General features: G+C 40.7%; 1 non-coding gene across 1 annotated transcript; it reads right to left on the reverse strand.

The window, feature by feature from the left end:
* Positions 1 to 1,142: 1,142 nt before the first annotated feature.
* LOC130952969 (small nucleolar RNA R71) lies at positions 1,143 to 1,250 on the reverse strand. Its single transcript, XR_009075142.1, has one exon. It is a non-coding gene; the product is annotated as a small nucleolar RNA R71 (small nucleolar RNA).
* Positions 1,251 to 18,112: the final 16,862 nt, after the last annotated feature.

Below are 18,112 nucleotides of genomic sequence, written 5' to 3' on the forward strand. Positions count from 1 at the left end.
TTTTTCAAAGATACTTACTAACAATTAATGATTTGATTGAACATTTTTGCCTTTTCTATAAGGAAGGTTTTATGTTTGAATCATATCTTTTCTTGTTAGGCAAGTCATTAGTTTTTAAAATCATATCTTTTCAAATTGTTTTCAAATCATATCTTTTCAAATTGTTTTCAAATCATATCTTTTAAAATTGTTTTCAAATCATATCTTTTCAATTACATCTTTTTAAAACCAATCATATCTTCTTAACCACATCTTTTTCAAAATAGTTTTCAATCAAATCTTTTTAATTTCTAATTTCAAAATCTTTTTCAAAAATCACTTGATTTCTTTCTCACTTTGAATTTTCGAAAATTATCAATCAAATTTTCAAAATGTTTTCAAAATCTTTTAATTGAATTTTCGAAAATTCTCTTCCCTCCTTCCCACATCCTTCTATTTATGGAGTACCACTCCTTCTAAATGCACAATTCGAACCTTATCTAATTAAAGTTTGAATTCTCCTTCTCCTTCTTCTTTCTAATTCTCTTCTCCTCTGACATTTCAAGGAATCTCTATACTGTGACATAGAGGATTCCACATTCTCTTTTTCTCTTCTCTTTCTTATGAGCAGAAGCAGAGACAAAGGCATTCTTGTTGAAGCTGACCCTGAACCTGAGAGAACCTTGAAGCGAAAGCTAAGAGAGGCCAAAGCACAACTCTCTTTAGAGGACTTGACCGAATTCCTCAAGGAAGAAGACATGGCAGCCGAAAACAACAACAATGCCAACAATGCAAGGAAGGTGCTGGGTGACTTTACTGCACCTACTCCTGATTTCTATGGGAGAAGCATCTCTATCCCTGCCATTGGAGCAAACAACTTTGAGCTAAAGCCTCAATTAGTTTCTCTAATGCAACAGAATTGCAAGTTCCATGGACTTCCAATGGAAGATCCTCATCAGTTTTTAGCTGAATTCTTGCAAATCTGTGACACAGTCAAGACTAATGGGGTTAACCCTGAAGTCTATAGACTGATGCTATTCCCTTTTGCTGTAAGAGATAGAGCTAGAATATGGTTGGATTCTCAACCTAAAGAAAGCCTGGACTCTTGGGAAAAGCTAGTCAATGCCTTCTTGGCAAAGTTCTTTCCACCACAAAGATGGAGTAAGCTTAGAGTGGAAGTCCAAACCTTCAGACAGAAGGATGGAGAATCCCTCTATGAAGCTTGGGAAAGATACAAACAATTAATCAGAAGATGTCCTTCAGACATGCTTTCTGAATGGAGCATCATAGGCATTTTCTATGATGGTCTCTCTGAACTATCTAAGATATCCTTGGATAGCTCTGCTGGAGGATCTCTTCATCTGAAGAAGACGCCTGCAGAAGCTCAAGAATTGATTGAAATGGTTGCAAATAACCAATTCATGTACACTTCTGAAAGGAATCCTGTGAACAATGGGACTAATCAGAAGAAAGGAGTTCTTGAGATTGACACTCTGAATGCCATATTGGCTCAGAACAAAATATTGACTCAACAAGTCAATTTGATTTCTCAAAGTCTGTCTGGAATGCAAAATGCACCAAACAGTACTAAGGAAGCTTCATCTAAGGAAGAAGCTTATGATCCTGAGAACCCTTCAATAGAAGAGGTGAATTACCTAGGAGAACCCTATGGAAACACCTACAATTCTTCATGGAGAAATCACCCAAATTTCTCATGGAAGAATCAAGAGAGACCCCAACAAGGTTTCAATAACAATAATGGTGGAAGAAACAGGCCTGGTAACAACAAGCCTTTTCCATCATCTTCTCAGCAACAGACAGAGAGTTCTAAGCAGAGTACTTCTGACTTAGCAACAATGGTCTCTGATCTAATAAAGACCACTCAAAGTTTCATGAATGAAACAAGGTCCTCCATCAGAAATTTGGAAGGACAAGTGGGTCAGCTGAGCAAGAAAGTTACTGAACTCCCTCCTAGCACTCTCCCAAGTAATACAGAAGAAAATCTAAAAGGAGAGTGCAAAGCCATAACCATGGCCGAATATGGAGAGGAAAGAGAGGAGGTGGACGCCACTGAGGAAGACCTCAATGGGCGTGCACCAATCTCCTCTGAGTTCCCCAATGAGGAACCATGGGAATCTGAGGCTCAAATTGAGACCATAGAGATTCCATTGGACTTACTTCTGCCATTCATGAGCTCTGATGAGTATTCCTCCTCTGAAGAGGATGAGTATGTCACTGAAGAGCAAGTTGCTAAATACCTTGGAGCAATCATGAAGCTAAATGACAAGTTATTTGGAAATGAGACTTGGGAAGATGAACCTCCCTTGCTCACCAAAGAACTGGATGACTTGTCTAGGCATAAACTGCCCCAAAAGAGGCAGGATCCTGGGAAGTTTTCTATACCTTGTACCATAGGTACCATGACCTTCAAGAAGGCCTTGTGTGACCTAGGGTCAAGTGTAAACCTCATGCCCCTCTCTGTAATGGAGAAATTAGGGATCCTTGAGGTGCAAGCTGCAAGAATCTCATTGGAGATGGCAGACAATTCAAGAAAACAAGCTCATGGACTTGTAGAGAATGTTTTGGTGAAGATTGAAGACCATTACATCCCTACTGACTTCATAGTCCTAGAGACTGGGAAGTGCATGAATGAATCCATCATCCTTGGCAGACCCTTCCTAGCCACAGCAAAGGCTGTGATTGATGTTGATAGAGGAGAGTTGATCATTCAAGTGAATGAAGAATCCTTGGTGTTTAAGGCCCAAGGACATCCCTCTATCATCATGGAGAGGAAGCATGAAGGGCTTCTCTCAAAACAGAGCCAAGCAGAGCCCCCACAGTCAAACTCTAAGTTTGGTGTTGGGAGGCCACAACCAAACTCTAAGTTTGGTGTTGAACCCCCACATTCAAACTCTAAGTTTGGTGTTGGGAGGTTCCAACAAGGTTCTGAGTGTTTCTGAGGCTCCATGGGAGTCCTCTGTCAAGCTAATGACATTAAAGAAGCGCTTGTTGGGAGGCAACCCAATGTTTTATAGTTAACTATTTTCTTTTGTTATTTTATCTTTTTTGTAGGTTGATGATCATAAGAAGTCACAATAACAATGAAAAAAGCAAAAACAGAATGAAAAACAGGAAGAAAAACATCACACCCTGGAGGAAGATGCTGCTGGCGTTCAAACGCCAGTAAGCCTAGCAGTTGGGCGTTTAACGCCCAGTCTGGCACCATTCTGGGCGTTTAACGCCAGAAAGGGGCACCAGACTGGCGTTAAACGCCAGGAAGGGGCAAGAACCTGGCGTTAAACGCCAGAAATGGGCACCAGCCCGGCGTTTAACGCCAGAATTGGCTCAAAACGTGGATTTTGATGCTATTTGGTGCAGGGATGACTTTTCCTTGACACCTAAGGATCTGTGGACCCCACAGGATCCCCACCAACCCCACCACCCTCTCTTCTTCTTCACCCATTCACCAATCACCTCAATACCTCCTCACCACTCACATCCATCTCCTCCAATTCTTCTTCTTCTACTCTCTTCTTTCTTCTTTTGCTCGAGGACGAGCAAACCTTTTAAGTTTGGTGTGGTAAAAGCATTGCTTTTTGTTTTTCCATAACCATTTATGGCATCCAAAGCCGGTTCAACTGAGAAGGCATGACCTCAAGCCCATCACTAAGAGAAAGATGGAGCAAACAAGAGACCCCTCTCATCAAGAGATCCCTGAGATACCTCAAAGGGATGCACTTTCCTCCACAAGACTATTGGGAGCAACTGAACACCTCCCTAGGAGAATTGAGTTCCAACATGGGACAACTAAGGGTGGAGCACCAAGAACACTCCATTCTCCTCCATGAAAAGATCAAAGAATCATAAGAGAGGAGCAACAAAGACAAGGAAGAGACATTGAGGAGCTCAAGCACTCCATAGGATCTTCAAGAAGAAGAAAGAGCCGCCATCACTAAGGTGGACCCGTTCTTTAATCTCCTTGTTCTTTATTCTTCTGTTTTTCGAAAATTATGCTTTATGTTTATCCATATTTGTGTCTTATGATCATTAGTGTCTTAGTGTCTATGCCTTAAAGCTATGAATATGAATCCATCACCTTTCTTAAATGAAAACTGTTTTATCACAAAAGAACAAGAAGTACAGGATTTCAAATTCATCTTTAAAACTAGCTTAATTAGTTTGATGTGGTGGCAATATTTTTTGTCCTCTGAATGTATGCTTAAACAGTGCATATGTCTTTTGAATTTGTGGTTCATGAATGTTAAAATTGTTGGCTCTTGAAAGAATGATGAAAAAGGAGACATGTTACTGAGGATCTGAAAAATCATAAAAATGATTCTTGAAGCAAGAAAAAGCAGCGAATACAAAAAAAAAAAAAAAAAGAGAAAAAGAAGGAAAAAACGAAAAAAAAGGGGAGAAAGAAAAAAAAAAAGGAAAAGAAAGAAAGAAATAAAGTTGTGATCCAAGGCAATAAGAGTGTGCTTAAGAACCCTGGACACCTCTAATTGGGGACTTTAGCAAAGCTGAGTCACAATCTGAAAAGGTTCACCCAATTATGTGTCTGTGGCATGTATGTATCCGGTGGTAATACTGGAAGACAAAGTGCTTTGGGCCACGGCCAAGACTCAATAAGTAGCTGTGTTCAAGAATCATCATACTTAACTAGGAGAGTCAATAACACTATCTGAATTCTGAGTTCCTAAAGAAGCCAATCATTCTGAATTTCAAAGGATAAAGTGAGATGCCAAAACTGTTCAGAGGCAAAAAGCTACTAGTCCCGCTCATCTAATTTGGAGCTTAGTTTCATTGATAATTTGGAGTCTATAGTATATTCTCTTCTTTTTATCTTATTTGATTTTTAGTTGCTTGGGGACAAGCAACAATTTAAGTTTGGTGTTGTGATGAGCGGATAATTTGTACGCTTTTTGGCATTGTTTTTAGTATGTTTTTGATATGATATAGTTAGTTTTTAGTATATTTTTATTAGTTTTTAATTAAAATTCACTTTTCTGGACTTTACTATGAGTTTGTGTGTTTTTCTGTGATTTCAGGTATTTTCTGGCTGAAATTGAGGGACCTGAGCAAAAATCTGATTCTGAGACCAAAAAGGACTGCAGATGCTGTTGGATTCTGACCTCCCTGAATTCGAAGCGGATTTTCTGGAGCTACAGAAGCCCAATTGGCGCGCTCTCAACGGCGTTGGAAAGTAGACATCCTGGGCTTTCCAGCAATATATAATAGTCCATACTTTGCCCAAGATTTGATGGCCCAAACCGGCGTTCAAAGTCACCTCAAGAAATCCCAGCGTTAAACGCTGGAACTGGCACCCAAATGGGAGTTAAACGCCCAAACTGGCACCAAAGCTGGCGTTTAACTCCAAGAAGAGTCTCTACACGAAATTGCTTCATTGCTCAGCCCAAGCACACACCAAGTGGGCCCGGAAGAGGATTTTTATGTCATTTACTCATTTCTGTACACCCTAGGCTACTAGTTTCTTATAAGTAGGACCTTTTACTATTGTATAGAAATCTTTTGATCACTTTTAGATCTCTAGATCATCTTTGGACATTTTAGTTCTTAGATCATTGGGAGGCTGGCCATTCGGCCATGCCTAGACCTTATGCTTATGTATTTTCAACGGTGGAGTTTCTACGCACCATAGATTAAGGTGTGGAGCTCTGCTGTACCTCGAGTATTAATGCAATTACTATTGTTCTTCCATTCAAATTCCACTTGTTCTTTATCCAAGATATCACTTGTTCTTCAACATGATGAAGGTGATGATTGACGCCCATCACCATTCTCACCCATGAACAAGGTGACTGACAACCATTCTTGTTCTACAAGCATCCGAGGCTTAGTGAATATCTCTTGGATTCTTTAAAAGGAATCTTCGTGGTATAGGCAGGACTTGATGGCAGCATTCAAGAGAATCCGGAAGGTCTAACCTTGTCTGTGGTATTCTGAGTAGGATTCAATGACTGAATGACTGTGACGTGCTTCAACTCCTAGCAGGCTAGGGCGTTAGTGACAGACGCAAAGTATCAATGGATATTATTCCGGCCTGAACGAGAACCGACAGCTGAATTCCGCTATGCCGTGACAGGACATATGCAATCGCTTTCACTGAGAGGATGGGAGGTAGCTGCTGACAACAGTGAAACCCTACACGAGCTTGCCATGGAAAGGAGTAAGAAGGTTGGATGAAGACAGTAGGAAAGCAGAGAGACGGAAGGGAAGGCATCTTCATGCGCTTATCTGAAGTTCCTACCAATGAATTACATAAGTATCACTATCTTTATCTTTTATGTTATTTTCGTTCATCACCATATATATCTGAGTTTGCCTGACTAAGATTTACAAGATGACCATAGCTTGCTTCATTACTAACAATCTCCGTGGGATCGACCCTTACTCACGTAAGGTTTATTACTTGGACGACCCAGTGCACTTGCTGGTTAGTTGTGCGAAGTTGTGTAATGCCATGGTATTAGGCTACCACGTTTTTGGAGCCATTACCAGGGATTATGAGAGTTGTGAAAAAGTATAGTTCACAATTTCGCGCACCAATGGCTCAAGGACGCCTGCTCTCCTACTGCTTCTACTCAATCCTTCTTACTCCTTTCCATGGCAAGCTGTGTATAGGGGTTCACCATCAGCGGTGGCTACTTTCAATCCTCTCGGGAAAATATCCTATGCGGCTGTCACTCGCACAGCTAATCAGTCTGGAGGCATCACCCATGGTTGATGGCTAAATCCCATCCTCACAGTGAAAACTAATGCTCACGCACTCTGTCACAGTACGGCTAATCACTGGTTGGTTCCCGCGCCTACTGGAATAGAATCCCTTGATTCTTTTGCGTCTGTCACTAACGCCCAGCACTTGCAAGTTTGAAGCACGTCACAGTCATTCATTACCGGAATCCTACTCGGAATACCACAGACAAGGTTAGACTTTCCGGATTCCCAGGATCCTACTCGGAACACCACAGACAAGGTTGGACTTTCCGGATCCTCATAAATGCCGCCATCTATCTAGCTTATACCACGAAGATTCTGTCGGGGAATCTAAGAGATACACATTCAAGCTCGGTTGCATGTAGAACGGAAGTGGTTGTCAATCACGCGCGTTCATAAGTGAGAATAATAATGAGGGTTATCTAACTCATCACATTCATCATGTTCTTGGGTACGAATGAATATCTTGGAACAAAACTAAGATAGCATTTGAATAAAAGAAGATAGAATTTCATTAATACTTGAGGTACAACAGAGCTCCACACCCTTAATCTATGGTGTGCAGAAACTCCACCGTTGAAAATACATAAGTAAAGGGTCCAGGCATGGCCGAATGGCCAGCCCCCCAAAACGTGATCAATGATCTCCTAAGATGAAGATTAAAATAAAACTGAGACCAAATATGTCTAATACAATAGATAAATGTCCTATATATACTAGACTAGCTCCTAGGGTTTACATGAGTAAGTAATTGATGCATAAATTCACTTCCGGGGCCCACTTGGTGTATGTTTGGGTTGAGCTTGATCAATCCACGAGCTGAGGCTTCTCTTGGAGTTGAACTCTGAGTTATGACGTGTTTTGGGCGTTCAACTCCGGATGATGACGTTTTTCTGGCGTTTAACTCCAAACAGCAGCATGAACTTGGCGTTTAACGCCAAGTTACGTCGTCAATATTCAAATAAAGCATGGACTATTATATATTGCTGGAAAGCCCTGGATGTCTACTTTCCAACTCCGTTGAGAGCACGCCAATTGGAGTTCTGTAGCTCCAGAAAATCCATTTCGAGTGCAGGGAGGTCAGAATCCAACAGCATCAGCAGTCCTTTTGTCAGCCTTTTTCAGAGTTTTGCTCAAATCCCTCAATTTCAGTCAGAATTTACCTGAAATCACAGAAAAACACACAAACTCATAGTAAAGTCCAGAAATGTGAATTTAACATAAAAACTAAGGAAAACATCCCTAAAAGTAGCTTGAACTTACTAAAAACTACCTAAAAACAATGCCAAAAAGCGTATAAATTATCCGCTCATCACAACACCAAACTTAAATTGTTGCTTGTCCCCAAGCAACTGAAAATCAAATAGGATAAAAATAAGAGAATATACTATAAATTCCAGAATATCAATGAATATTAATTATAATTAGATGAGCGGGACTTGTAGCTTTTTGCTTCTGAACAGTTTTGGCATCTCACTTTTTCCTTTGAAGTTTATGAATGATTGGCTTCTCTAGGAACTTAGAATTTCGGATAGTGTTATTGACTTTCCTAGTTAAGCATGTTGATTCTTGAACACAGCTACTTATGAGTCTTGGCCGTGGCCCTAAGCACTTTGTTTTCCAGTATTACCACCGGGTACATAAATGCCACAGACACATAACTGGGTGAACCTTTTCAGATTGTGACTTAGCTTTGCTAAAGTCCCCAGTTAGTGGTGTCCAGAGCTCTTAAGCACACTCTTTTGCTTTGGATCACGACTTTAACCACTTAGTCTCAAGCTTTTCACTTGGACCTTCATGACACAAGCACATGGTTAGGGACAGCTTGATTAAGCCGCTTAGGCCTGGATTTTATTTCCTTGGGCCCTCCTATCCATTGATGCTCAAAGCCTTGGATCCTTTTTACCCTTGCCTTTTGGTTTTAAGGGCTATTGGCTTTTTCTACTGCTCCTCTTTTTTTTTTTTTTTTTTTTTTTGCAAGCTTTCTTTTTCACTGCTTTTTCTTGCTTCAAGAATCAATTTCATGATTTTTCAGATCATCAATAACATTTCTCTTTGTTCATCATTCTTTCAAGAGCCAACAATTTTAACACTCATGAACAACAAGATCAAAAGACATATGCACTGTTCATTCATTCATTCAGAAAACAAAAGGTATTGTCACCACATCAATATAATTAAATTAAATTCAATAACAATTTCGAAATTCATGTACTTCTTGTTCTTTTGAATTAAAACATTTTTCTTTTAAGAGAGGTGAAGGATTAATGGAATTTATTCATAGCTTTAAGGCATGGTTACATACTAATGATCATGAAATAAAGACACAAAACATAGATAAACACAACAATTAAAAACCGAAAACAGAAAGAAATAAAGAACAAGGAATGAATCCACCTTTAGTGGCGTCTTCTTCTTGAAGGTCCAACAATGTCCTTAAGCTCTTCTATGTCCCTTCCTTGCCTTTGTTGCTCCTCCCTCATTGCTCTTTGATCTTCTCTTATTTCTTGGAGAATGATGGAGTGTTCATGATGTTCCACCCTTAGTTGTTCAACATTATGGCTCAAATCTTCTAAGGAGGTGTTGAGTTGCTCCCAATAGTTGTTGGGAGGAAAGTGCATTCCTTGAGGCATTTGTTGATGATGCACTTCCTCATGTTCTTCTTGAAGGCCGTGAGAGGCTTCTCTTGCTTGCTCCATCCTTTTCTTTGTGATGGGCTTGTCTTCTTCAATGGAGACATCTCCTTCTATGATAACTCCAGCTGAGTAACATAGATGGCATATAAGGTGGGGGAAGGCTAGCCGTGCCATTGGTGAAGGCTTGTCGGCTATTTTGTAGAGTTCATTGGAGATGACTTCATGAACTTCTATTTCCTCTCCAATCATGATGCTATGAATCATGATGGCCCGATCCACAGTAACTTCAGATCGGTTGCTTGTAGGGATGATGGATCTTTGGATGAACTCCAACCATCCTCTAGCTACAGGCTTGAGGTCCAGTCTTCTTAGTTGGACTGGCTTGCCTTTGGAGTCTACTCTCCATTGGGCGCCTTCCACACATATGTCCATAAGGACTTGGTCCAACCTTTGGTTAAAGTTGACCCTTCTTGTGTAGGGGCGTTCATCACCTTGCATCATGAGTAAGTGAAACGCCACCCTCACATTTTCCGGACTAAAATCCAAGTATTTCCCCCTAACCATTGTGATATAATTCTTTGGGTTTGGGTTCATACTTTGGTCATGGTTCCTAGTGATCCATGCATTGGCATAGAACTCTTGAACCATTAGAATTCCGACTTGTTGCATGGGGTTGGCTAAGACTTCCCAACCTCTTCTTTGAATTTCATGTCGGATCTCCGGATACTCATTTTTCTTGAGCTTGAAAGGGACCTCAGGGATCACTTTCTTCTTTGCCACAACATCATAGAAGTGGTCTTGATGGCTCTTGGAAATGAATCTTTCCTTCTCCCATGACTCGGAGGTGGAAGCTTTTGCTTTCCCTTTCCCTTTTCTTGAGGAAGCTCCGGCCTTAGGTGCCATTGGTAATGGAAAAACAAAAAAAGCTTAAGCTTTTACCACACCAAACTTAAAATTTTGCTCGTCCTCGAGCAAGAAAAGAAAAGAAAAGTAGAAGAAGAGAAGAAGAGAATATGGTAGAGTATGAGAAGTAGGTTCGGCTATGTGGGAGAAGAAGGGGTTATTGTTGTGTGAAAATGAAGAAGAATGGAAGGGTATTTATAGGGAGAGGGAGATGAGTAGTTCGGCCTTTTTGGGTGGGAATGGGTGGGAAATTGAATTTGAATTTTATGAGGGTAGGTGGGGTTTATGGGGAAGGGGAGGTTGATGTGAATGGTGAATGGGGAAATTGGGAAGAGGAATTGAGGTGATTGATGAAGAATATTGGGAATTGTGACATGGGGTATTCACATCACAAAAATTAGGATTAGGAGGTAAGGTGGGAATATGGTAGGTGGGGATCCTGTGGGGTCCACAGATCCTGAGGTGAGGATCCTGTGGGGTCCACAGATCCTGAGGTGAAAACAAATACCATTCCTTCACCATATAGGCATGTAAAATGCCTTCATGCATCATTCTGGCGTTCAAACGCCCATTGGTGCATGTTCTGGGCGTTCAACGCCCATGTAATGCATGTTTCTGGCGTTGAACGCCAGTTTCATGCTTGTTCCTGGCGTTCAGCGCCAGTTTGTCCTCTCTGTGCACCATCCTGGCGTTTAACACCAGGTTGTTGCTTGTTTTGGGCGTTCAGTGCCAGAATGGTGCTCTGTTCTGGCGTTGAACGCCGGTCAGATGCACCTTACTGGCGTTGAACGCCAGTCTGCGCTGCCTCCAGGGTGAAAATTTTTTTTTTCTTCTGTTTTTGACTCTGTTTTTAATTTTTTTTTTATTTTTTTCGTGACTCCTCATGATCATATACCTAATAAAACACAAAAATAACAAAGAAACAAAATAAAATAAAATTAGATAAATAAAATTGGGTTGCCTCCCAACAAGCGCTTCTTTAATGTCAATAGCTTGACAGTGGCTCTCATGGAGCCACATGGTGATCAGGTCAATTTAGTGTGTAGTCCCAACACCAAACTTAGAGTTTGGATATGGGGTTTGAACACCAAACTTAGAGCTTGGTTGTGGCCTCACAACACCAAACTTAGAGTTTGACTGTGTGGGCTCTTCTTGACTCTGAACTGAGAGAAGCTCTTCATGCTTACTCCCTTTTGTCACAGATGGATGGCCATGTGCCTTGAACACAAGGTAGTCCCCATTCAATTGAAGGACTAACTCACCTCTGTTGACATCTATCACAGCTCCTGCTGTGGCTAGGAAAGGTCTTCCTAGGATGATGCATTCATCATCTTCCTTCCTAGTGTCTAGGATTATGAAATCAGTAGGGATGTAAAGGCCTTCAACCTTTACTAGCACGTCCTCTACTGTCCCATAAGCTTGTCTTATTGACTTATCTGCCAATTGTAATGAGAACAAGGCAGGTTGTACCTCAATGATCCCTAGCTTCTCCATGACAGAGAGTGGCATTAGATTTATCCCTGACCCAAGATCACATAGAGCTTTTTCAAAGCTCATGGTGCCAATGGTGCAAGGTATTAAGAACTTGCCAGGATCTTGTTTCTTTTGAGGTAGAGTTCTCTGAATCCAAGTATCTAGTTCACTAATGAGCAAGGGGGGTTCACTTTCCCAAGTCTCATTACCAAACAGCTTGGCATTCAGCTTCATGATAGCTCCTAAGTATTGAGCAACTTGCTCTCCAGTCACATCTTCATTCTCTTCAGAGGATGAATATTCTTCAGAGCTCATGAATGGCAGAAGGAGATTTAAAGGAATCTCTATGGTCTCTAGATGAGCCTTAGATTCCTCAGGATCCTTAATAGGAAACTCCTTCTTGCTTGAGGGACGTCCCAGGAGGTCTTCCTCACTAGGATTTTCGTCCTCCTCCTCCCTTGTGCATTCGGCCATATTGACTATGTCAATGGCCTTGCATTCTCCTTTTGGATTCTCTTCTGTATTGCTTGGGAGAGTACTGGAAGGAGTTTCAATAACTTTCTTACTCAGCTGGCCCACTTGTGCCTCCAGATTTCTAATGGAGGATCTTGTTTCATTCATGAAACTGAAAGTGGCCTTTGACAGATCAGAGACTATATTGGCTAAATTAGAATTGTTTTGTTCAGAGTTCTCTGTCTGTTGCTGAGAAGATGATGGATATGGCTTACTATTGTTCAGCCTATTGCGTCCACCATTGTTAAAGCCTTGTTGAGGCTTTTGTTGATCCTTCCATGAGAAATTTGGATGATTTCTCCATGATGAGTTATAGGTGTTTCCATAAGGTTCACCCATGTAATTAACCTCTGCCATGGCAGGGTTCTCAGGATCATAAGCTTCTTCAGAAGCTGCCTCTCTAGTACTGTTGGATGCATGTTGCAATCCATTCAAATTTTGAGAGATCATGTTGACCTGTTGAGTCAACACTTTGTTCTGAGCCAATATGGCATTCAGAGCATCAATTTCAAGAACTCCTTTCTTCTGAGGTACCCCATTATTCACGGAATTCCTCTCAGAAGTGTACATGAACTGGTTATTTGCAACCATGTCAATGAGCTCTTGAGCCTCTTCAGGCATTTTCTTCAGGTGAATAGATCCACCTGCAGAATGATCCAATGACATTTTCGAAAATTCAGAGAGACCATAATAGAATATGTCTAATATGGTCCATTCTGAGAACATGTCAGATGGACATCTTTTGGTCAGCTGCTTGTATCTTTCCCAAGCTTCATAGAGGGATTCACCATCTTTTTGTTTGAAGGTTTGAACATCCACTCTCAGTTTGCTCAGCTTTTGAGGAGGGAAGAATTTATCTAAGAAGGCAGTGACCAGCTTATCCCATGAGTCCAGGCTATCCTTGGGTTGTGAATCCAACCATATTCTAGCTCTGTCTCTTACAGCAAAAGGGAAAAGCATGAGTCTGTAGACTTCAGGATCAACTCCATTCGTCTTTACAGTCTCACAGATCTGCAAGAATTCAGTTAAAAACTGATAAGGATCTTCAGATGGAAGTCCATAAAACTTGCAGTTTTGTTGCATTAAAGCAACTAGTTGAGGCTTAAGCTCAAAGTTATTGGCTCCAATGGCAGGAATGGAGATGCTTCTTCCATCAAATTTGGACGTTGGCTTAGTGAAGTCACCAAGCATTCTCCTTGCATTATCATTATTATTTTCAGCTGCCATCTCTTTCTCTTGTTCGAAAATTTCTAGAAGGTTTCTTCTGGATTGTTGCAATTTAGCTTCTCTTAATTTTCTCTTCAGAGTCCTTTCAGGTTCTGGATCTATTTCAACAAGAGTGCCTTTTTCCCTGTTCCTGCTCATATGAAAGAGAAGAAAACAAGAAAAGAAAGAGGAATCCTCTATGTCACAGTATAGAGATTCCTTTATGTTAGTAGAAAAAGAAGGGGGTAGAAGAATGAAGAAGAATTCGGATTTTTAGATGAAGGAAGGTGAAGAGAAGTGTTAGTAATTAAATAATTAAATAGACTAAGAAGAGAGAGAGATGAATTCGAAAATAATTTTTGAAAGGGGGTTAGTATTTTCGAAAATTAAAGATGAATTAAAATTGAAATTAAAATTTAAAACAAAAAGAATTTTTGAAAGAGAGGGAATTTTCGAAAATTAGAGAGGGGAAAGTAGTTAGGTGGTTTTGAAAAGATAAGAAACAAACAAAAAGTTAGTTGGTTAATTGAAAAAGATTTGAAATTCAAATTTGAAAAGATAAGAGGATAAGAAGTTAGATAAGATATTTTGAAATCAAATTTTGAAAAATATAAAATTTTTGAAAAAGATAAAATAAAAGATAAAAAGATTTAATTCAAAATTTTAAAATTATTTACTTCACTAACAAGAAACTACAAGATAAGATTCTAGAATTTAAAGATTGAACCTTTCTTAACAAGAAAGTAACAAACTTCAAATTTTTGAACCAATCACATTAATTGTTAGCTAATTTTTGAAAATATGATATAAAGATAAGAAAAAGATTTTTGAAAATATTTTAAAAAAGATTTTTGAAATTTTCGAAAATTATAAAAAAAAATGAAAAAGATATGATTTTTGAAAAAGATTTTGAAAAGATAAGATTTTTAAAATTGAAATTTTGACTTGACTTGTAAGAAACAACTAATTTTGAAAATTTTTAACCAAGTCAACCCAAAATTTCGGTTTTTGGCCAATCGGGATGACAAACCAAGAAAAACAAGAAGGGATGAGGATGTCGGACGATCTGAACGATCACCTCGCACACCGAAAAGACACGTTCACATAATACACGGCGGATTTGCTGGAGGAGGAATCTCCAAATCATCCCGCAAGCGACACCTCAAAAAGGTATACCACGTCGAAGGAAAAAAGGAAGCCCCAGACATCCTAGCAATCACGTTTACCAAGAAAGACGCATCCGAAATCATCTCGGGACACGACGACCCCATGGTCATTACGATCATACTGGCAAACGCCAACCTTCACCGTTGGTGGACGAAATTGTGATTCATTCTTTTCCAACTCGAAACAATCCCCGGTAATGGCTCCAAAAACTTGGTGCACAGAACCTGGTCCAAAATCAACTTCACAGTTTGTTTCACAACTCCGTTCAACTAACCAGCAAGTGTACTGGGTCGTCCAAGTAATACCTTACGTGAGTAAGGGTCGAATCCACAAAGATTGTTGGTATGAAGCAAGCTATGGTCACCTTGTAGATCTCAGTCAGGCGGATTAAACATTATTTATGGGTTCGAAGATAGAAATAAAGATTAGAAATAAGAAAAGGGATAGAATACTTATGCCAATTCATTGGTGAGAATTTCAGATAAGTGGATGGAGATACTGTATGGCTCAAGGACGCCTGCTCTCCTACTGCTTCTACTCAATCCTTCTTACTCCTTTCCATGGCAAGCTGTGTATAGGGGTTCACCATCAGCGGTGGCTACTTTCAATCCTCTCGGGAAAATATCCTATGCGGCTGTCACTCGCACAGCTAATCAGTCTGGAGGCATCACCCATGGTTGATGGCTACATCCCATCCTCGCAGTGAAAACTAATGCTCACGCACTCTGTCACAGTACGGCTAATCACTGGTTGGTTCCCGCGCCTACTGGAATAGAATCCCTTGATTCTTTTGCGTCTGTCACTAACGCCCAGCACTTGCAAGTTTGAAGCACGTCACAGTCATTCATTACCGGAATCCTACTCGGAATACCACAGACAAGGTTAGACTTTTCGGATTCCCAGGATCCTACTCGGAACACCACAGACAAGGTTGGACTTTCCGGATCCTCATAAATGCCGCCATCTATCTAGCTTATACCACGAAGATTCTGTCGGGGAATCTAAGAGATACACATTCAAGCTCGGTTGCATGTAGAACGGAAGTGGTTGTCAATCACGCGCGTTCATAAGTGAGAATAATAATGAGGGTTATCTAACTCATCACATTCATCATGTTCTTGGGTACGAATGAATATCTTGGAACAAAACTAAGATAGCATTTGAATAAAAGAAGATAGAATTTCATTAATACTTGAGGTACAGCAGAGCTCCACACCCTTAATCTATGGTGTGCAGAAACTCCACCGTTGAAAATACATAAGTAAAGGGTCCAGGCATGGCCGAATGGCCAGCCCTCCAAAACATGATCAATGATCTCCTAAGATGACGATTAAAACAAAACTGAGACCAAAGATGTCTAATACAATAGATAAATGTCCTATATATACTAGACTAGCTCCTAGGGTTTACATGAGTAAGTAATTGATGCATAAATTCACTTCCGGGGCCCACTTGGTGTATGTTTGGGTTGAGCTTGATCAATCCACGAGCTGAGGCTTCTCTTGGAGTTGAACTCTGAGTTATGACGTGTTTTGGGCGTTCAACTCCGGATGATGACGTTTTTCTGGCGTTTAACTCCAAACAGCAGCATGAACTTGGCGTTTAACGCCAAGTTACGTCGTCAATCTTCAAATAAAGCATGGACTATTATATATTGCTGGAAAGCCCTGGATGTCTACTTTCCAACGCCGTTGAGAGCACGCCAATTGGAGTTCTGTAGCTCCAGAAAATCTATTTCGAGTGCAGGGAGGTCAGAATCCAACAGCATCAGCAGTCCTTTTGTCAGCCTTTTTCAGAGTTTTGCTCAAATCCCTCAATTTCAGTCAGAATTTACCTAAAATCACAGAAAAACACACAAACTCATAGTAAAGTCCAGAAATGTGAATTTAACATAAAAACTAAGGAAAACATCCCTAAAAGTAGCTTGAACTTACTAAAAACTACCTAAAAACAATGCCAAAAAGCGTATAAATTATCCGCTCATCAACCGTACACTAATTGACCAGGGAAGCTCTGCCGACATCTTATTCAAAACTGTCTTCGACAAACTTGGCCTAGAAGAAAAAGAGCTAAGAGCGTACCCGAACAGCCTGTTTGGACTAGGAGATGCCCCAGTTCAACTGCTGGGATACGTATCGCTGCATACAACCTTCGGAAAGGGGAACCAATCCAGAACACTCAAGATAGACTACATCGTGGTCGACGTAAGCTCAGCCTACAATGCCTTAATAGGTCGGACAACGTTAAATCAACTCGGCACAATAGTTTCAACTCCACATCTATGTATGAAATTCCCAACCGCGGAAGGGATAGCTACAATAAAGGCAAATCAAAAGATGGCACGTCGCTGTTATAACGAAAGTCTAAACCTCTGAGGCGAAGGAGGAGAGTTCCACACAATCGAGCTCGGTGGAGTTCAGAGGCGAGAAGAATTCCGACCACGACCCGAAGGAGAAGTAGAAAGAGTCCAGATCGGAGACACCTCGGATAAAACAACTAATATTGGCACGATCCTGAAAGAAGACACAAAGGAATCACTAATACAGTTCCTACGAGATAATGTTGATCTCTTTGCATGGAAAGCTGCCGACATGCCGGGCATTGATCCCAAACTAATGAGCCACAAATTGGCAATCTACCCGGGATCCCGGCCGGTACAATAAAGACGAAGAAAACTCGGACCAGAACGATCTCAAGCTGTAGAAGAACAAGTACAAGCGCTACTAGAGGCCGGGTTCATAAGGGAAGTTAAATACCCACTATGGCTAGAAAACGTCGTCTTTGTGAAAAAGTCAAATGGGAAGTGGCGAATGTGCACTGACTACACCGACCTCAACAAAGCCTGCCCAAAAGATCCTTACCCACTCCCAAGCATCGACGCTCTAGTAGATGCTTCATCAGGATATAAGTATCTCTCATTCATGGACGCATATTCGGGGTACAACCAAATCCCCATGTATCCACCAGATCAAGAAAAGACCTCGTTCATAACACCGAAAGCAAACTACTGTTACATCGTGATGCCTTTCGGTCTCAAGAACGCAGGAGCTACTTATCAAAGGCTAATGAATAAAGTTTTCTCAGATCACATCGGAAAAATCATGGAAGTTTATGTAGACGACATGTTGATAAAGACACAAAGCGAAGATACATTATTATCCGACTTGACTCAAGTGTTTTACACTATCAGGAAACACAACATGCGGCTCAATCCCGCAAAATGCACCTTCGCAGTGAAAGCAGGCAAATTTTTAGGCTTCATGCTCACACAAAGAGGAATTGAAGCAAATCCAGACAAATGTCAAGCCATACTCAACATGAAGAGCCCAACCTGTGTCAAAGAAGTACAACAACTCAACGGGAGGTTGGCCGCCCTATCCCGATTCTTAGCAGGAGCTGCGATAAGATCTCTTCCCTTCTATGCTACTTTAAGAAAGGGAAAACGGTTCGAATGGATGACAGAATGTGAGCAAGCCTTCCTAGACTTCAAGGAGTTC

The sequence above is a fragment of the Arachis stenosperma genome, chromosome 9 (assembly GCF_014773155.1).
Source record: "Arachis stenosperma cultivar V10309 chromosome 9, arast.V10309.gnm1.PFL2, whole genome shotgun sequence".
In the NCBI taxonomy this organism is placed as follows: Eukaryota; Viridiplantae; Streptophyta; class Magnoliopsida; order Fabales; family Fabaceae; genus Arachis; species Arachis stenosperma.